The 22405-nt window shown below is 40.3% G+C and overlaps 1 long non-coding RNA gene across 1 annotated transcript in view; it reads left to right on the top strand.

Annotated features, from left to right (window-relative positions):
* The first annotated feature begins 601 nt into the window (after positions 1–601).
* Positions 602–22405, top strand: part of LOC132425801 (uncharacterized) — a 47874-nt gene continuing 26070 nt past the window's right edge. The window contains exons 1-2 of the long non-coding RNA XR_009519505.1: positions 602–708; positions 11168–11251. This is a non-coding gene — a long non-coding RNA (uncharacterized lncRNA). The remainder of the gene's footprint in view (positions 709–11167; positions 11252–22405) is intronic.

Raw genomic sequence — 22405 nt, 5'->3', positions numbered from 1 at the left:
CGGACGGAAGGGGCTGGCTCGTTGGACGCTGGAGACGACAGCTGTCGGGGCCACACCACCATTTCTGTGGTTCTTGCAGAGAAGTGTGGTTCCAAGTATTTATTTTAAAGGAAATTTTAATAATGATTATAACGATGACTTTTGTCCCCTCTTCCAATTTAAGAGAAAAAACAAACAGGGATGAAGGCGTTTGAAGCCCCGGCAAGTGCCCAAGAAAGCTAACCTGCCCGGGTCCGGGTCTTCCCGGGCCCTCTCATACCTCAAAGGCGTTAATTAAGCAAGCTCTGGGCCTCCAGCTTTGTGGCTTCGTTTTCCGACTCAGCTAAATGATGAGAATGGTCTTCCCAGACTGTAAACGGAGTATTGATCAGCTTCTGAGTCTTCAGATGAGCTAGTCTTGCTTGTAGAATTACATGGTTCCCGAAGCTGGAAAAAAAGAAATGGCCTGGTTGTCAGCACTCGCCCAAACGCTAAGGTTACTTTTTTGAACAGAATTGGGAATTAAATTGCCAAGACATCGGTAACGAGCAGGAATTGGGATTGTTCCTGCATTTTCTTCCACCTCCTTTAACCTTCCTATTTCATGTATTGTGTCTGTGACAGGAAGCCCAGATCAATAAGCAGGAGAGGAAAAAAAGGCAAGAACTCTTGGAATCAATAACCGAACCATTCACTGCTTCTCTACTGCCCCTTAATCATCCTTTAGCGGTAAGATTTTTTTCCCCCTGTCTTCCCTACCATCCCTTTAGTCCAGACATTCCTGGGTGTGGATGTCTCTGCTTTCCAGTGTTACATCATGAACTTCTTGAAAACAGGGCCCAGAAATATAAATAAGCAGAAGATGGTTACCAAAAGCATTAGACACCAAGCAAATACTTTTTAAAGTGAGAATACTGTTAATGATGGTTGAAATTTTCATTCAGTCCTTACTTATTGCTGAAAATCTCATTCAGTTCCTACTTGCTGCTGATGCAGGAATGTGTACATTTTACATCTCAGTGCTTGTTCCCATTCCCCCAAATATAATGCCTATTTTTTTTCAAATTAAGATTTTTGCCTTGGCCTATAAATTACAAGTTGTGATTTATTCTTTACTCAGAACCCTAGGCCCAAGGCTTCCCAAACAAGCACCCCATATTAATTGTGTGGGGTGTGCCTGTGTGTGTGTGTGTGTGTGTGTGTTGTACTTTTAGCCTGTTGCACCGTACAAACAAGAGCAGGATGTAATGTCATTAATTTTTCGGTAATTGTTGACTAAAAAGAAGCTACTGTGAGTATAGAAAATTCACTTTAGGGGAGGGGGTCGGGGAAGCACCTCGAAGAGACAGGCAACTGTTCCCTGGAACAGCTGCGGACACTGGCAGCGGAATTGCTTGGCATCAGTACAACTCTGTGCAGCAAGAGGGATTTATTTATTTAACAATAGTTCATGATTCTCCCAAGCAACTCCCAGGAGGCCAGCTAGCAGTAAATATACTTTCAGGAAATCAGCGACCCTTCCTAGAAGCAGGCATCAACCCTACAGGGAAGGGAGGTCCCTGGCTGCCCGCATAATACAACATTCAGTGGACTGCCCAGCTTCAAATGCCCGCACATAACTCCCTCCACTGCCTGCCACAGCCCTGCCCTCCCGTGCTAGGAAGGTTACCTGGTAACTTTCTGGAAGGCCGCCATTAAATAGATTAGCTACCTGGGAATGGAGGTGGGCCGTTTCAACCCTGTCCCATTAGCGAAATTTATCAGATAAGCCTGTTGGTGCCCACAGACTAGGATTTTCCAAAGTGATATGTATATATACTGGTGGTTCTTATGATAATGTTAGATGGTAGTTGAGTAACATTTTTATTTTAATGGTCAGGTTTTGGTTTTTTTTGGCCTCGCCGTGGTGCGGCAAGCGGGATCTTAGTTCCCCCACCAGGGATCGAACCCATGCCCCCTGCAGTGGAAGCTTGGAGTCTTAACCAATGGACCACCAGGGAAGTCCAGGTTTTTTTGTCTAATGCACATAACTAGCATACCAAACCCATGGTATTGTAAATATAATTACTTAGGGTGAGGCCACATTTTTTAAGTCAATTTAAAGAGAAATCTTATAAGCAAAATAGGATAGCAGAAATCGTTGTAACTTTTATATTAAATGAGGTGAAGTCAGTAGGGTGCTTGTAGAAACCAGTTTTTATTCTTTCTTTCTCTAGAAGTCTCTGCCAGAACTCTTAAGATATAAGAAGAATCCCATTTTCATATCCTGTTAAAAATTACTGGGTTTTGAGAATGTCTGAGAAGGCAAGACAAAGCCCCTGCTCTGGAGGGCCACGTCAGGGGGAGCAGGGACAGGAGATGTTGGGTAGCAGAACGGGCACATGAGGAAGCTGAGCCCAGGACCCTGGGCACCCATGGTGGGTCCCCAGAAGGGGAGGACAATCTGAGAACTTACTGCCTTTTTCACAAGAGGTGGAATCCAGCAAATCCCTGATGTCACTGATGAGAATTTGGACCGTAGGAGAGAAATTCCAGTCCCTAAAAGCCTCTTTGAGGCTTGTTTCCAAAATAACTGTAGAGATCTAAACAAGAAATGTTCATGATGCTTTGGGGAAGACTGCTTATCAGAATAGCCTATTTCTATAGTCTTTTCTATTTATCACATGATTGTAAATTGTGGATTACCTTCACACCAATTCTAAACACACACACACCTCCACCCTCACGGCTACACTGTGCAAAATTACTGACACTCCCAGGGATCCACTGTTGGGTGACAAGTGAAAAGATTCTTACATGCTTCAGGAACTCTCTCCTTAGTCAGCTGTACTTCATCAGGTTCTCAGATGCTGGGTTTTTAATTCTCACATCTGGCATGAAGAGACAGACAGCCAGTGTGTAAGTGCTCGTGGTAGAGTCTATCATAGTATAAATAAATGAACTGTACAGACATTCCTAAACCATTTTTTAATCAATAGTTCATACACACTACCTACCTCACACACACACACACACATACACACACACACACACACACACACACACACATACACACACACACATGCTACCCTCCCACCCCGACCCCCAGCTTCTGTCACCATCACAGCCTTTTCACAGGTGCGCTCTTTTTCAGAGCTGCTGCTAGCAGTGCCTCTATGGGAATCCCCCCACTGTTTACTTCTGCTTCCTACCATCCTTACAGTTAGGAGGGGTATGTGCAATGACGTAACAAAGTGCATGATGGGAGGAAGGAGGCAAAAATGCAAAAGGCCTTAAATGACTTCAGACTCTGGAATGGATGAAGATATCAGATAAAGATCATAATTACAATAAAGGCAGAACATGAATGTAAAGTGGTAGTTTGGGATTGGACTTACAGGTCTTTCATAACTTGGAGGTGCTAGAGGAAAATCCCCAGACAGAATTTGGTGTGCCTGTGAAAGAGAGGTAAAAATAAAACCAACCACATTCACAATAGAAACTTAATAAAATTCCTTTTCCACTGTTGTGTTTCCACTGTGTCATCCTCCCCATTCAAAAGGCATTTGATACTGCTGTCAGCAGCCACTATACTAACAGATACTAGCAATAGAATAGAAAGACAAAATTGGAGAAAATATTTATAAAATTGCTATCCTTATATGCAAATAGCCTACACAAGCCAATAAGAAAAAGCTAAACACCCTGGTAGAAAAATGGGCAAAGGAAGTGAATACAATCACTTCTCGTTGCTCATGGATTCCATATTTGAGAATTTGCCTGCTTGCTAAAATTTATATGTAACCCCGAAGTCAATACTCGCAGCACTTTTTAGATTGTTCAAGGACATGCCCAAAGTGGCAAACAGTTTGAGTCACCTGACGTGCACAGTCTCGATGGAGGTCCAACAAGAGCACAGTCTTTCTTGTTTCAGCTCTCAGACAGTAAACAAAGTATGCTTTTTGCAGCCAATTTAATGCCACATGTTCTGCGTTCTCATGTTTTTTTGTTAATGACTTCACTGTTTAAGATGGCCCCCAGGTGCAGTGCTGATGTGCTATCTAGTGTTTCTTAAGTGCAGGAAGGCTGTGATGTGCCTTACAGAGAAAATACGTCTGTTAGATAAGCTTTGTTTAGGTACAGGTTATAGTGCTGTAAGTTCAACGTTAATGGATCAACAATATATATTAAATAAGGTACTGTTAACCAGAAACATGCATAAAACAAATTTATATATTGATCAGTTGGTGAAAACCGTATGACCAGAGGCTCACAGGAACCTGACCCTCCATTTCCCTTAGGAGCAATAATAGTTCAGTATTCAGTGATTCAGTGTTAGTGGAGACTTTAGAAAAGATAACTACCTTGAATAATGAGAATTGACTATAAGTCACAAAAGAGCTATGAATAACTAGTACACAGAAGATGCTTAACCTCACTGATAATCAAAGAAATGAAAGTTAAAAGGAGATTGAAATATCTTTATCAAAATTATTTTTTAAAGCCAGTGTTAGAGAAAATATCGGAAAACAGGCACTCTTGTGGACTGCTAGTTCATAAGGCTAATTTTCTGGAAGGCAATTTGGCTGTACATCAAAATTTAAAATAAGCATACCTTCTAACCTAAGAATTCTACTTATGGGAAAGGACTCTGAGATGATGATTGTACAGTTATAAAAATTTATATTCAAATTTACTGATCCCAGCATTATTTATAATAGTTACAAATTTTAAAAACCTAAATGCCCAGCAACATGGCATATTTTTAAATTGATACATCCAGTCAATGGAATATTATGTATCCATTAAATTAATGATTGTGTTAACGTTGAAGATGCCCATGAAAACATTAAGTGGTTAAAGCAGGTTACAGAGGACTATGGATCCCATCAATGTACTCTTAAGTGTATGCCTGTGCGCACCTTTATGTATGCATAAGTATAGAGATAAGTTTCTAAGGAAGTTCACTAAAATGTTAGTGGTGATTATCCCTGGGGAGAGGGGAAGGATTTCAGGTGACTTTTACTTTTGTCTCTATTTCTCTATTTCTATTTGAAAGTTTTCAATCAGAGAAAAGCTGTTTTTGTTTTTAACTGTCAGTGTAGTATGTATCGTTATTGTCACACATGGGAAAGAGGAAAAGTTGGTGACTATTAAAGAAAGTACAGTATCATCAGTTCACAATTATAATATTGGTTATCTCTGTTTCTCCATCATCTAGAGGAAAGCTACACACATAATAAGCACTCAGGAATAAATGTTTAATGAATGAATATATTAAACAATAACTCCAACTCCCTCCAGTTTTTTTTAAATAAATAATATGCAGTATGCAATCATTTAAGCTCTACATGTAAATGATCACTGAGAAATGTTGCACTTACCACTGCATGCTTGACATCAATGAATTTTTAAAGGAGCTGGTTGTATGAGGGAATAGTCCTGCGTGCAAATGAAGAAGGAAAACCTTCTTCAAAGATCAAGCCCAGTGCTAGAATAAAATTTCTTACATTCCCAATTAGGCTATACCAACAAATTGTATACACATCACTTATTTCCCTTTAGAATCTGACCAACAGAAAAGTAAGAGGTAAGACAAAGCTATAACTAAAAGTTAAGTCATAGTAAACATTCTGGAGCTTCTGGGGTGGCTGGGTAAAATTGTTTGTTTTTTATAGTACATATTTCAATATTATTTTTAAAAGAAAACCATACTGATAATAGCTAAGAAGACATTGAAATTGAGTCTATAATAAAAAGTGTTATCAGAATAATTCAGTTTTATATGTCCTTTGGCTTTCTCTATGAGGTTTTCCTGAAGTAAGTCTAAACTAGGGACTGTGTTTCAGTCTTTATTAATTTTCTTAAATTTTAATTCAGCTACAAAATAATTCTTTATGTCCCCTCTCCCCCATAAAAAAGAAAAGTTAACCTTTCAAATGCTCTACATTTTTAAAGATTTTAATTTTTTAGAGCAGTCTTAGGTTCACAGAAAGATACATAGAGTTCCCATATACCACCTGCACCCACATATGCATAGCCTTCCCATTATCAACATTCCCCCACCAGAGTGTTAATCATTGTTACAATTGGCACACCTACATTGTAACATCATAATCACCTAAAGTTCACAGTTTCCATTACAGTTCCCTGTTAATGTTGTACATTCTATAGGTTTGGACAAATGTATAATGGCATGCACCCATCATTATAGTATCATACAGAATATTTTCACTGACCTAAAAATCCTCTGTGCTCTGCCTATCTATCCCTCCCTATACAAATTTTAGAATCACTTTGTTGATACCCACAAAATAACTTGCTGGGATTTTGATTGGGTTTGCACTGAATCTAATTTCAAATTCCACTTGTTCATTGCTGGTATATAGGAAAGCAATCAACTTTTGTGTATTAACCTTGTATTTTGCAACCTTTCTATAATCACTTGTTACTTCCAGGACTTTTTTTGTCAATTCTTTTGGATTTCCTGCCTAGAAAATTATGTCGTATGTGAACAAAGACAGTTTTATTTCTTCCTTCTCAATCTCTATACCTTTTATTTCCTTTTTTTATCTTATTGCATTAGCTAGTACTTTCAGTATTATGTTGAAAGGAGTGGTGAGAGGACAATCCCTGCCTTGTACCTGATCTTAGTGGGAAAGCTTTTAGTTTGTCGTTAAATATGTTACCTGTAGGTTTCTTTTGTAGATTTTCTTTATCAAGTTAAGGAAGTTCTCGTCTTTCCCTAGTTTACTGAGACTTTTCCTAGTTTACTATCATGAATGGGTGTTGAATTTTGTTAAATGCTTTTTCTGCATCTATTGATATGATCGTGTGGGGTGTTTTTTGTTTTTGTTTTTTGCTTATTGATGTGATGGACACATTTATTGATTTGTAAATGTTGAACCAGCCTTGCATACCTGGAATAAATACCTCTTGGTTGTGGTTATAATTCTTTTTATACATTCTTGGATTTATTTGCTAATATTTAGTTGAGGATTTTTGCATCTGTGTTCATGAGGTATGTTTATCTGTATATCTCTTGTAATGTCCTTGTCTGGCTTTGGTATTAAGGTAATGCTGGCCTCATAGAATGAATTAGGAAGTATTCCTTCACCTCTTAATCTCTGAAAGAGATTGTAGAGAATTAGTATAATTTCTTCCTTAAGTGTTTGGTAAAATTAACTGGTGAACCCATCTGGGCCTATTGCTTTCTGCTTGGGAATGTTATTAATTATTAATTCAATTTCTTTAATAGATATAGGCCTATTCAGATTGTGTATTTTTTTCTTGTGTGAGTTTTGGCAGCTTGTATCTTCAAGAAATTGGTCCATTTCATCTTGGTTATCAAATTTGTCAGCATAGAATTGGTCATAGTATTCCTTTAGTATCTTTTTTTTTGTTTTTTTTTTTTTTGCTGTATGCAGGCCTCTCACTGTTGTGGCCTCTTCCGTTGCGGAGCACAGGCTCCGGACGCGCAGGCTCAGCGGCCATGGCTCACTGGCCCAGCCGCTCCACGGCATGTGGGATCTTCCCGGACCGGGGCACGAACCCGTGTCCCCTGCATTGGCAGGCGGACTCTCAACCACTGCGCCACCAGGGAAGCTCTTTAGTATCCTTTTAATGTCCATGGGCTCTGTAGTGATTTCCCTTCTTTCATTTATTTCTGATAGTAATTGATGTCCTTTCTCTATTTTTTCTTAGTTAGCCCAGCTAGAGGATTATTGATTTTCTTGATCTTTTCAAAGAAACAGCTTTTTGTTTCCTTTATTTTGTCTCTTGATTTCCTGTTTTCAATTTCATTGATTTCTACTCTACTACGTATTGTTTCTTTCCTGTTGCTTACTATGAATTTAATTTGCTCTTCCTTTTCTAGATTCCTAAGGTGGAAAATAAATTGATTTTAGATCTTTGTTCTTTTCTAATATATGCATTCAATGCTATAAATTTCCCTCAAAACACTGCTTTTACTGCATTCCACCAATTGTGATAAGTTGTGTTTTCATTTTTGTTTAGTTCAAAATACTTTAAAATTTCTCTTGACCTTTCTTCTTTGACCCATGTGTTATTTAGAAATGTATTGTTTAATCTCCATGTATTTGGGGATTTTCCAGTTATCTTTCTGCTATTGATTTCTAATTTAATTCTACTGTGGTCTGAAAGCAGACATTCTATGATTGCTATTCTTTTAAATTTGTTAAGGTGTATTTTATGACCCAGAATGTGGTCTATCTTGGTGAATGTTCCATGTGAGCTTGAGAAGAATGTATTTTCTGCTGTTGTTGGATGAAGTTATTTAATAGATGTTGATTATATCCAATTGATTGATATGTTGTTGAGTTCAACTATGTCCTTACTCATTTTCCTCCTTCTAGATCTGTCCATTTCTGATAGAGAGGTGTTGAAATCTCCAACTATGATAGTGGATTCATCTATTTCTCCTTCCTATCAGTTTTCACCTCACGTAGTTTGATACTCTGTTATTAGGTACATACATGTTAAGGATTATTATGTCTTCTTGGAGAATTGACCCCTTTATCATTATTATTATTTAATGCCCTTCTTTATCCCTGGTAATTTTCCTTGTTTCAGAGTCTACTGTGTCTGAAGTTAATAGAGCTATTCTTGCTTTATGTTTCATTGGTATTAGCATAGTATATTTTTCTCCATCTATTTACTTTTTTTATAGCAATTATTATGATTTGAAGTGTTTTTTTTAAATTTTTCATACTACCAAGCATCTCAAAGCTTTCTCAGTTACTTAGTTTGCATTGTAAGCATTTATTTTCTTTTTTTGTAAGCATTTATTTTCATTTAACTTTGTATGGTATTTCTGAAACTTACATATGTTGAAAATCAAGTAATCCATCCATTTACTTTCAATCTATACGTGTCTTTATATTCAAATGGGGTTTCTTGTAGATAGCATAAAATTGGGTCTTGTTTTTTGATCTACTGATAACCTCTTGTCTTTCAATTAGTGTATTTAGACCACTGATGTTCAAAATGACTGTTGATACAGTTGGATTAACATCTACCATATTTGTTTTGTTTTCTACTTGTTGCCCTTATTCCTATTTTTGTCTTCCACTTTTTCTGCCTTCTGTCATTTTAAATGAGCATTTCATATGATTGTGTTTTGCTCCTTTCTTAGTATAATAATTCTACTTCTTTTTTTTTTTACTTTTATAGTGGTTGCCCTAGAGTTTTCAATATACATTTACAGCTAATCCAAGTGTAGTTACAAATAACACTATAGCACTTCACAAGTATACCTTATAATAATAAAATACTCCTATTTCCTCCCTCCTGTTTCCTGTATTATTTTTGTCATTCACCTCACTTATATATAAGCATAGGTATATAAGTATATACATAAGACATATACATATGCATAAGCATACATAATTGAATACATTGTTACTACTATTATCTTTGAACAAACTTATCTGTTAGATCAATTAATAAGAAAAATTAAAGTTTTTATTTTACCTTCACTTACTCCTTCTTCGATACTTTTCCTTTTTTTAATGCAGATCCAAGTTTCTGACCTATATTATTTCCTTCTTGCTAAAGAACTTAACATTTCTTGCAAGGCGGTTCTACTGGCAAAAAATTCCCTCAGTTTTTGTTTGTCTGAGATAGTATTTCTTTCTCCTTCACTTTTCAAGGATAATTTCACAGGGTATAGAATTTCAGGTTAGTGGGGTCTTTCTGTCAACATTTTAAATATTTCACTCTACTCTCTTCTTGCTTCCATGGTTTCTGAGAAGAAGTTGGATATGATTCTTATCTTGTTTCTTTATAGGTAAGGTGTTTTTTCCCTTTGGCTTCTTTCAGGATTTTTTTCTTTAACTTTTACTTTCTGTAGTTTGAAAATGATATGCCTATGTAGAGTTTGTTGTTTGTTTGTTTTACATTTATCCTTCTTGATGTTCCCTGATCTTCCTGGATATGTGGTTTGGTATCCAACATTAATTTGTGAAAATTCTCATTCATTATTGTTTTATATATTTTTTCTATTTCTTTTCCTGGTGTGCCCATTACACCTTCTGTTGTCCCACAGTCTGTTCTGTCTTTTCTGTCTTTGTTCTCCTTGCCTTTCCGTTTTGGAGGTTTCTATTGAGGTAACCTCAAGCACAGAGATTTTTTTCCTCAGCTGTGACCAGTTTTCTAATAAGCCCCACAAAAGCATTCTTTCTTTCTGTTATACTGTTTTTGATCTCAGCATTTCTTTTTGGTTCTTTCTTAGGATTTCCACGTAGGCTCATATTGCCCATCTGTTCATGCATACTATCTATTTTATCCATTAGAGCCCTTAGAATATTAACCATAGTTGTTTTAAATTCCTGGTCTGATAATTCCAACATCCTGCCATGTCTGGTTCTGATGCTTGCTCTGTTACATCAAATTGTGTTTTTGCCTTTTAGCATGCCTTGTAATTTTTTCTTGATGGCAGAATGTGTTGTACCAGGTAAAAGGAATTGCTGTAAATAGGACCTTAAATAATGTGGTGGTAAGTTGTAGGGGGAGGGGAAGCATTCTATAGCCCTATGATTAGGTCTCAGCCATTTAGTGAGCCTGTGCCTCTGGACTGTGAACTTCACAAGTTTTTCCAAGTTTTTTTCTCCCTGCTTAGGTAGAACAGAATGGCTAAAGTGGACTGGCGTTGGGTATTTCTTTTCCCACATGGAAAGCTTGGGTATGCTGGAGTGGGGTACTTCCCTGCTCCCAGGTCAGTTAGGCAATGATAACAACCCTGGCAGATTAGGCTCTGGTTAACTAGCTTCTCATGAGGGTAGACCTTGTTAAGAAGAATATAGTGCTCTGGAGTATTTCAAAATGGTTCCTTTTTCCCCTCCCCCCGCCAGAAGCACAAGGGGATTTTTCTCTGATATTTACCGTGGGTACCTGGTCAAGTTCCTGGGGTAAATCTCACAGTACTGTAGGGGTTGCCCTATGCCTGGGTCCTTTTAGAATTTTTCACTCTCAGACTTGTCTACATTGAGCCTCCAGCAATTTGTCAGCAATTACAGTTCAGGTATTCCAGCCCTGGCACTGGTTCCCGTAGTGGCTTCCACTTGTGAGACTCCTCTGCTAAGTTGTGACTCTCTGAATTCACCTGTCTGTCTCTTCAGTCTTGGGGGTGGCGGTTTTCCCTGTGTCCTCACCTCTCTTATGGATCTAAGAAGAGTTGTTGATTTTTCAGTCTCTTCAGCTTTTTACCACATTGTGAGGATGGAGTGGACTCGTTCAAGCCCCTTACATGCAGAACTGGAAGCCAGAAGTCAAGGTAAATTTATGCCTGGAACATTCTTCCATGATACACAGCTTATACTCTTAGAATCAGAGGGAACCAAGACTATGCTGAAATGCTAAAGCTATACATTTTTCTCAAGGTCTGAAGAAGCTCTAGTGTATTTTTTAACAATTTTATTGAGGTTCATCCACATTCCATATTTCGTTCTTTTTATTGGTGGGTAGTTAGTATTCCATTGTATGAATATATCAGATTTTGTTATCCATTCACCAACTGATGAACGTAAGGGTTCTTTCCAATTTTCGCTACTATAGATAATACCGCAGTGAACATCACGTGCAGATCTTTGTGTAGACGTTTGTTTTCGTTTCTCTTGAGTGGGTACCTAGGTGTGGAATTGTTAGATCCTATTGTAAATTTGTGTTTAACTTTTAAAGAAACTGTCAAGGTGTTTTCCAAGGCAGCTGTGCCACTTTACATTCCCACCAGCAATGAATGAAGGTTCTGGTTTCTCCACATCCTTACCAACATTTGTCTTTGTGATTATAGCCATTGTTATGAGGAAAAAATTATAAGTTATAAATTTCCTATAAGATGAAAAAATTAAACTTGATTAAAAGTAAGTAAAAACTGATTTAAAAGGGTAAAGAGGGTCTGGTTTGGCATAAAATGATGGGGCCTGGTCAACAGGGATGAGTCAAGGGAGAGGAATAGCATTTGGGAGATACTCATTATTTGTGCTATTTTATGCTGATAAACTTTTAAAAACAAGCTATCTTAAGCTAAAGTCAAATAAAGAGTTCAATAATTATTTAGCTAAATTCAAGAAAAACTCACTTTTTCACAGCGGCAGTTAAAGCATGTGGATTAGAAGTTGATCCTGCATAATTAGCTATGATTATTCCATTGGCTGTAAATCCTTAGCTTTTCGAAGCTCTATAAGACTTTTATAAATCCCATAGGCCTGCCAGAGGCTTTAGGTCGTTTTTTGTCACCCTTCCTTGCAAGAATTATATGAGATAATCATTAATTACTAAATTATATGATTTTATAATATAGAAGTTTTATAGAAAGTAATTTTGAGGCGTTTGTTGGATTATAGGGGGAAAACAGGCATTAGGATTTGTGCTAGACCACTGCATGAGGGATTTACACGTTTATGCTCATCTTGTAGCCAAACCTGGTCATTCTTCTGAGTTAGAAACATCTCTCATTTTCTTCAGTCTGTTTATGGAGACGAACACCAGCAAGCTCTCATATGTTGGAGTTCGGTCAGCTGACGATTTTTTTCTTTGCAAGTTAACAGTTGACAAAATAGAGCCCACAGGGCAACTTGACCTTGGCAGTTTCAACTGGCCTGTTAATTAAGGACATTTAACATTACCCTAATTTGCTACTGTGTATCCACCTCCCTGCTCCCACTTCCTCCTCCTAGAATTGCAACCAAATTGGGCAATTTTGTTGATGAAACTAACAATGTCAGTAAGGGCCAACAAATTCTACCTTACATATTAGGTCCATAAATCTTGCCCCAACCCTGATGGAATGCCACAAGTATTTGGTTTTAAAAGTGAATTATCAAGAAAGCAAGTGTGGGTTTGCGAGCACCGCTCTTTCAGAATCAGAGAAGCTCAAGTTGGAAATATTCTTGGTCTTCTAATCATGTAGTCCGCCTACTGGGTATCTGTCATTGTACTGCTCTCAGCTGTATTTGTGATTCCGTTTTCTTAGCTTAGATTACGGGATCATATGATCCCCTACCTACCCATCCCTGAGGTCCTTGAAACTTTGAGTTCCTTGAAATGAAGCTTCATGAACACAAAACATAATGTTGGAAAGGGAAGAAAAATAGTTTTTAGCCTTTTTGGAGTACTGTGGTCTCAAATTGTATGTACACAAAAGAGGAGAATTTAGATCAAAGATTAACAACACTTAAGCAAGAGTCCATGGACACCCTGGAGGGATCCAAGAGGTACGCGTTGTTGGCTTGTAGAAGGGTCTCAATGGATGTGTTTCTGAAGATAGGGCCCAGAGCTTTCATCAGGCTTTTCAGAGTGCCTCAAAAATATAAGGTATTTCAAAGAGAGAATTGCTAACCATTGGGATAGATGACAGAGTGAATCTTTTCCTGACAGATTTTTAAGAATAAGGTATTTAATGGTCTGTATATTAGGTAAAAATTTTTCTATCAATATTAAGTTTCTTACGTGCGATAATAGTATCACAGTTATGTAAGAGAACATTTTTTTTTTTTTTTTTTGCTAAAAGAACATTCTTAATTCCTAGGAGTACATGCTGAAGTATTTAAGGATATACTGTTATTATGCCTGTAATGTACTCTCAGTAGTTCAGCAAAGAAGTACTATATACAAGTATCAATAGGGAGAGACTGAGATAAAGCTGTATGTTAACAAATGTGGCAAAATGTTAACAATTGGTGAATCTGGGCAGAGAGTAGGCAAATATTGGTTGTACAATTCCTTCAACTTTTCTATGAATTAAAAAAAAAATTAGGACTTCCCTGGTGGTCCAGCTGTTAAGACTCCACACTCCCAATGCAGGGGGCCCAGTTCGATCCCTGGTCGGGGAACTAGTTCGCGCATGCCACAACTAAAGATCCTGCACTCCGCAACTAAGACCTGGCGCAGCCAAATAAATAAATAAATACTTTTTTAATCTTTAATTGTGTATAATAAGGCATTCACTTATCTGCCTTAATTTCATAATTATAGGCAAGGAAGTGCTAGTATCATATTTTATAGATGGCTAAAAAGACAGAAAAAGATTAAGAAAACCAGGCAGCAGCATCCCAAATTACATTGGAGCCATAACCAAGGACAGACCTAAAAACAGTGTCTTCTTCCCATCTTCTCCCCACATAGCTCCAGCCCGCTCCGTAGGCAGACCCATGGTTTGTTCACACAAGCCCCTGAAATCACGGTAGTGCCCACTGTCGTGCTATCTTTTAAGTTCACGGGCAAAAGCAATCGCAGCCACCGCCTAGTCGATGTTTTGCTTGAACAGCAAAGTATGCACAGTAACAGATGGCATCTTGTGACCTTCTTAATAACAGGCTCAGCTGCCAATGTTCCCTTGTGTCCAGTCTCTGCAGGGAATTTGGAAACTCTTGCCTTACACTTGAATATTTTCTGACAAACACATTTAACCATTTATTAGACTGTTGCCTGATTTCAAATAGAGGAAAACAAAATTCCCAATTCCTGAAAGGGACACGGGTATTCTGTGGGTCTGGGGGCCCATCCTGGGATTCTTTGGGGTGTGCTGGCCATCATCCGGCGTATCTGTCATGTTGAGTGTGGTGAGGACCTCAGTCCCAGGCAAAACGCTTCCCAGGCTGCCTGGATTGATGGGTGGCCAATATAAGCTTTTTTCTTTCTGTAGTTTAAAAGAAATGTATGCGCTTCCCACAGCCAGGCATACAAATTAACCAGAAAACAAACTAGATGCCGGCGTTAGAAGGTCCCTCTGCTGTGACAGCCCACACCAGGAGTGAAGTCGGGAGCCCCGTGGTGGGTGGGGCTTGTTCTAAGCCACTTTGCTCCCTTCCTTGGGCAGCTGCGCTGTCGAGCTCCACGGTGGGAGTGGGAAGAAGGGGGCGGGGCAAGGATTAGGTGAGGCAGTGGCCTGCCCGGCGGCCCTGCTGGTCCTCAGGTGTCCTGCAGGGGCAGCTCGCCTGTGTTAACAATGGAAGGCACACAAGAGTGGCCCTAGGAACAGCCAGGGAGGATATTCGTGTGGAAGCCTGAGGAGTCCTCTTCTCCCCCAGCAGAATAGACCTGCAGGGCTTGCACCAGGAGGAATCCAGGAACAAGTCATATCGGTCCCCATCAGGCAACAGGTGTGTGGGGGGGGGATGGGATGGGTGGAGAAAGTGCTAGAACATTCTCAGTGCGGGTGGTAGGAGTGCAAAGTGTGGAACCTCAAGGATAAACAACTCAGGTGACAGGCACAAGGTGGCGTGAATTCACACGCAGGAGGAGATAGGTAGGAATTAGGTTTCTGTTTGGCGGGGTGGGAGGTTTCATCTGGGGGTTTCTCCTGGTAGCTGAGGCAGAGGAGGGGAGTCTTTCCTCTTGGCCCCAAATTCTGGCCTTAGGAAAAGAGGATGCCTTGGAGAGGGGCGGCCCTCCAGATGCCTCTGCCTGGGAGATGCTGGTTTGGATGTAGAGAAGCCTGGATGACGAGCTCCGAGTCTCTCCCAGGACAGCTGGGGCAGATTTTGCCTGGTTTGGTGGCCATCTTACCCCTTTACTGTTCCGTCCCGGGGCTGGCCTGTTGCTCCCTCCCCAGGCCGACCAGCACACCGGCAGGAAAAGTCCCTCTCTTCGGGCATGCCCTCACCCATCTGCCCCCACCTTCACTCTGGGGCCCCAGCCTCCAGAAGCCAAAAGCCTTGGAAACGCTCCCAGAACAGCACAAGGGGGCACATCCCTGAGACGTTATGGAAACAAGGTGAGCAAAGCTTGGAGGCCACAGGACACCCACATCACGAAGCAGAGGAAGGTACTTGCCCTGCCTCGGGCCCTACAGGCACCAACTCTCCTCCCGCTCTCTTTCCTCTCTCCCGCTCATCCCCGATTGTGTTCACCATCACGAGTTTACACGACTGCGTGTGTATGTTTCAGATTTGGGTTCGCCTGACTGTGCCTTGTTCAGCCTGTTACAGAGCCTGGGTGGGGGGTGGCGCAGCGTGTACATCTAAAACCATGTACCGAATGCAACAGTGCCATTTGGAACGCTATTTTTCATTCCTTTTTTTTTTTTTTTTTTTGGCCAAGCCGCGCTTGGCTTACGGGATCCTAGCTCCCTGACCAGGGATTGAACCTGGGCCCTCGACAGTGAAAGCATGGAGTCCTAACCGCTGGATCGCCAGGGAATTCCCTCATTCAATTTTTAAAGTATTACAATTTTATGTGCTACTACAGAGGATTTTAAAGCCTGCCATTGGAAACACAAGTTGTTTTTTTTTTTAACAACTTTATTGGAGTATAATTGCTTCACAATGGTGTGTTAGTTTCTGCTTTATAGCAAAGTGAATCAGTTATACATATGTCCCCATATCTCTTCCCTCTTGCGTCTCCCTCCCTCCCACCCTCCCTATCCCACCCCTCTAGGTGGTCACAAAGCACCGAGCTGATCTCCCTGTGCTATGGGGCTGCTTCCCACTAGGTATTTTACGTTTGGCGGTGTATATATGTCCATGCCACTCTCTCACTTTGTCCCAGCTTGCCCTTCCCCCTCCCCGTGTCCTCAAGTCCATTCTCTAGCAAGTCTTTGTCTTTATTCCCATCTTGCCCCTAGGTTCTTCATGACCAATTTTTTTTTTAATTCCATATATATGTGTTAGCATACAGTATTTGTTTTTCTCTTTCTGACTTACTTCACTCTGTATGACAGACTCCAGGTCCATCCACCTCAATACAAATAACTCAATTTAGTTTCTTTTTATGGCTGAGTAATATTCCGTTGCATATATGTGCCACATCTTCTTTATCCATTCATCTGTTGATGGGCACTTAGGTTGCTTCCATGTCCTGGCTATTGTAAATAGAGCTGCAATGAACATTTTGGTACATGACTCTTTTTGAATTATGGTTTTCTCATGGTATATGCCCAGTAGTGGGATTGCTGGGTCGTGGAAACACAAGTTTTTGAAAGTTTGCTTCAGTAAAAAGTATATTCTAATTTTTGAAAGTACTTTATGAATTCCCTTTGGGAAGGCAAATTCTATGTAACAATCTGCCTCTATAAGGAAATATATTGTGGGAAAGAAAAAGTCAACCATGGAAAGTCCATAAAAACCACTGTTCAACATGCAGTTAAACGACATCTGGTTTGTACTGAGCCCTGTCCTGGGTGCTGGAGTTACAGAGACGAAGAAGACAGACAAGTTCCTTCTCTCATGAAGCTTATGCTCTAGAAGAGGAAAGAGATAACAAGTAAACGAATACAATAATACATGGCAAATTAGGAACTAAGATGGAAATTAAAAATGGAAAGAGTGTGAAAAACTGACTTTAAATGTAGTGGCTGGGGAAAACCTCTTTGAAGAGGTGACATTTAAATTCAAACTTGAAGGATACAGCTCAGCAGAGCTGAGATCATTGCATTCCAGCAAAGAGAACGTATGTGCAAAGGTCCTGAAGTGGGAAATGGCTTAGCAGTTTCAATGTAACTGGAACAGAGTGATCAAAAGCAGAAAGGCATGGAGTGAGACTGGACAGATAGGCAGGGTCCCATTTGTGCCAGACCTTACAGCCTTGGTAAGGAGTTAGGATTTGATTGCAAGTTTGACAGGAAACAGAGAAGTGACATCATCTTGTTTATGCTTTAAGATAAAGACATGACTTGTTTATGCTTTAAGATCTCCCTGTGTAAAGACATGACTTACGGGTGGTCTGCTGAGTTCTTTTTACTTTTGTAAGTCTCTTGAGGTTTGGAGAAGGCTTTGCAGGAGAATAAAAGTGAGAGTGAAAGAATAGGAGAAAAAAGATGTTAAAAATGGACATACACACTCTTGAAGTAACATGACAAACCATATTCATGTTGCCCTCTTAGAATATTATTTGGTTCTTGTAAATATCTTCCTGGATCCTGTCATCCTTGTAAAAGGCCATATACCATAGAGTTCCAAGTAGCTGCTTTAGGGACTTGGAATTTGTTATGTGTGGCTAGGGAATATCCCAAGAAGATCTTACACATGCTGTCACATCTGGGCTTTGATGTGGTCATTCTATAGATAACCTCTTCCCTAGTACATACGTCTCCTGGAAGAACAAGAATCAAAGAGCCCAGTGTACCCTTCTGCAAGGGTAAGTTGGGCTCATCCTGGAGGGACACAGGCATGGCCTTAAGAACGAGAAGAGGGAAAGGAACAGCCCGTGAGAGCTACCCCAGCTGCCCCGCATCCCACCTCACTCTTCATAAATTGCTTCTGCTGGAGGGAAGCTTTTTAATTAAACAAAACTTGCTAGAATCTGTCTCAGAGAAAGTTGAATTGTTGAACAGTTACTGTCTGTGGTATTGCAGTTTTAGGATCCTTGATTTTAGTTTTTATTAGCTATTGCTTTGTTCTTTGAACATGAGAGATGGGCATATGAGGGGCCAAAGAAGGGAAAAGCCACAACCACATCACTTGGAAAGAAAATTAATAGTGACGCAAAAGGAAAACCCGCCTTAGTGTAGGCAGAACAAATAAGATGGAACTCTGTGAAAGGCAGTCGTGAAAAAGAATTTGAGAACGTATTTCCTCTGATGATGTGAATCACACTTAAGAACAGCCTGTCTGATTTGCATATCTACGAATGGACACTTTAAAAAAAATTTTAATGACATCTCTCATCTGCTATCAATTCTTCTTCGTTCTTTTTTAAAAATTTTTATGTATTTTATTTATTTTTGGCTGTGCTGGGTCTTCATCGCTGTGCGGGTGCTTTCTCCAGTTGCGGTGAGCAAGGACTACTCTTGGTTGCGGTGCAAGGGCTTCTCATTGCGGTGGCTTCTCTTGTTGCGGAGCACGGGCTCTAGGCACACGGGCTTCAGTAGTCGTGGCTCGTGGGCTCTAGAACGCAGGCTCAGTAGTCGTGGCGCACAGGCTTAGTTGCTCCGCGGCATGTGGGATCTTCCCGGACCAGGACTCGAACCCGTGTCCCCTGCATCGGCAGGCGGATTCTTAACCACTGCGCCACCAGGGAAGTCCCAATGGACACATTTCTACAAAGAGACAGTCAACAGACCAATGTCCACTAGTGGTGAGCAAATTTATCCAGTGGGCTTGTACTGACAATCTGATCCTTGGCTTTGTGTTTCAATTCCCTTCATTAGAAGCTTCTAGCACAAAGTTGATGATCCAAAAATTAGACCTGGACATTGAAAAGAGGCACAAAGGGAAGTTATCCTCTGGCCCAATTAAATAATTCTACTCTGATGTACTGTCACCTCTTAATGAAGAGTGTAGTCATCAGTTGAATTAAAATGACCATTTGAGGGGCTTCCCTGGTGGCGCAGTGGTTGAGAGTCCGCCTACCGATGCAGGGGATACGGGTTCGTGTCCCTGTCTGGGAAGATCCCACATGCCTCGGAGCGGCTGGGCCCGTGAGCCATGGCCACTGAGCCTGCGCGTCCGGAGCCTGTGCTCCGCAACAGGAGAGGCCACAACAGTGAGAGGCCTGCGTACCGCAAAAAAAAAAAAAAGGCCATTTGAGGAAAATGAAAAAGGCAACATGGGCGAGGTCCATTAGTAAGTCATCATTATGAATACAACATTTATGTCCTTTCTACCTTTCCTCTACTAATACTTTACCATAAAGACAGGAGAGGAGATATAGGAAAACAAAGCAATTCCTATGGTAGAGGGGTTAAGTAATTTAATTTCCCTTACCCTAGCTCAGACTTGTCTCCGAGCTATGTAGTGTGTTTCGGTTTTACGTTTATTACTGCAAACGGGGAAAGAAAGTCTTTCCTGACTTTCACAATAGCACAGATGGTTACCTGTGCTGTCTCTTGCCTCAACAAATCATACAGGGACACACAAAACCCATTTCAAATGCACTATTCCCATAAAGTTCAATTTTATTAAGAAAGCCAGCAGAATGGTGATAGCCATTATTTAGGAGAACCCCATGAGGCTGCAGGGTGGTTCCTGACACCATCCACCCTCCTCCCACAACACATGGGTACATATTGAACAACAAATACAACAAAAAGTATTAACAGAATATTTTATAAGGTGCTTTAAAAATCCTAATTTGAGATAATCTTTAGTCTTATTAAACCTTCAAAGATGGAACCCTGAGAGGTGGAAATTGTATGAGAAAAACCTATTGTGTTTCTTCCCCCAAAATCAGAGTGTGTGGCAGGAAGGCCAGCTGTCCCCTTCCACAGTGTGCAGTTGTTACTGGGAAGAGTCTACCCAACCCAGGAATCTAAACTCTCTGGCATGTAGGTGGGGTCTTGTGACCGCTTTTCCCACTGGAATGTGAGCATATGAGATGCGAGTCATGTCCAGGCTGAAATGGTGAAAAAGCAGGGGTGCCTTCCCTACCCTTTATTCCCTCCCGCTGGATGGAGAGAAAGGACTCTGGTGCCCCAGGGGATGTGGAACCCCAAGATGAAGGAAGTCTGTGTCCTTAGATCACCCTGTGGAAGGTCTGTCTGCAAAACGCCCTCCTGGGCCTTTAGATGAAGGAAAAAACTGCGTTTTAACGTGTTAAGCAACTGGAATGTGGAGGTTTATCTATTATAGCAGCTAGTGTTATCCTGATTTAACTAAAACTGGGTGGAGGTGGGTATAGATTAGTAAATGGAGTTTCCTCCATTTACTAGTTTACTATAATTGGTCGTTTATAATAGTTTGTTTTTTCTTCCCAGTTCTTTGATGTACCCAGTAAAGCTCAGATTCCATTACCTAGAGCTCCAAGCTCTGTCAGAAGGTACATTTGGGACTAACATGGAGGAGGAAGTTTTTTTGCCCTGGAATAACTGTTATTTTTAAGAGCGACAGATCCAGAGTGGAACATGCTCGTTTTCTTGCTAGAGAAGCCTTGCCTTTAGTAGGCAAATGGAAACCATCTGGATGACAATCAAGTATATAAAAGTTATCAAGACAGCAAACTTGGCCAAAGGGCTGTGCTCAGAACTGATCATGTTGCACTTACCTTTAACATCTGTGGTCTCTTGGAGACCAGCCCTGCGGGCAAAGCCGTTTGGCAATGACATCCTAAAGAGAGCAAGTACAAATTATAAGCTTATGGGTTTATAAGTCACAGACTATGGACTTAACAGGGCTTTTCACTCACCCTTTCATTTGATTTCTTAAACTTCGACGCTTCTTCTCTTCCTCTCTTTCCACACTCCCAACCGTAAAATCTCATTAAATCAACCCAAGTTGGACTTTCTCATTGTCTTTAGTGATTTGTTTGGTCCCTGATTTGTCATAAAAGGGTCAACTTTTGTACACGAAAATCTCAAACATTAAGTTCAAAATTGTTTTCACAGGATTTCTGAGACTTTCGCTAGAGAGTTGTTTTCAAAATAAGATAAGTGCTGTGAATGGAATAGGAAATATTACGGTAATTATGTTGGTTTCCCAGGAAAACTTAGTAGCAATGCGGTAACTTGGGGATTCACAGATGCTGTGTCTCTCTTTCAAAACATATCTGTAGTTCAGTTTCCCTGAATCCAGATATGACACTCGTTTTAGGCAAGCAGTTGGCTTGGCGGGAAGCACAGTCATCAATTTCTAGAGGGTGACACATGGTGGCCATCGTTTTAGGGCCTCTGATTGGGGGGAGGAGGGTCTCCGAGCTCTGGGGACCTGGAATGTGTGTGTGAGGTAAGGATCGAGGGGAATTATCTCAGCCTAAAGAGTTCTAAAATGCTCCTGGACATGTATTCAGCCCACAGACTAGCCCTAATAACTCCTGAGATGACAGCTGGTGGCCCACCCTGTATCTTTCTTCTCCTAACCAACAGCAGCGATTGAATCACTAGAGGGTATTACTTTTTAAATGTACATTTCTGAGCCCAACCCCAGTAATTATTTTTCCAATAGGTTTGGGGCAGAAGGTCTGAGGCAGGTAATCAGTGGGCCAGTTTCCTGACTTCTTTGGGAATCATTTCTTTGCTTCTTATATTTCTTATTACCCAGGCAGATATACCCAACACTATAGTTGGGCTTAGACTGTGTTTTTTTTTAATTTTACGTAAATGGAATAATACAATATGTATTGCATCTGGCTCAAAACGCTCAATATAATGTTTGTGTCATTACAAGGTGTAACCATAGTTTGTTCATTTACACGAGCATCGTATGATCACAGCACTGTCTGTGCATTCTGCTGTAGATGAATAGTACATATCGTACCTTTGGCTTCTTTTCAGTTTTTTGGCTATTATGAAAAATGCAGCTATGAACATACTTGTACATGTCTCTTGGTGCACGTGTGACAATGCCTTTCAGCTGGGTATATACTTAAAACTGCTAAGTCCTAAGAAATTTATAGCATCAACTTTAGAAAACAAGACCAAACAGTTTTTCTAAAGAAAACAATTCAATGCACATTCCCACCAGATGTACATGAGAGACCTCATTGTTCTACACTCTCACCAGCACTTAGTATTCATGGTGTTTTTAATTTTCACCTTTCTGGAAGATGACATGAGTAA

The sequence above is a fragment of the Delphinus delphis genome, chromosome 5 (assembly GCF_949987515.2).
Source record: "Delphinus delphis chromosome 5, mDelDel1.2, whole genome shotgun sequence".
NCBI lineage: Eukaryota > Metazoa > Chordata > Mammalia > Artiodactyla > Delphinidae > Delphinus > Delphinus delphis.
This window is presented reverse-complemented; position numbering and strand designations above follow the sequence as displayed.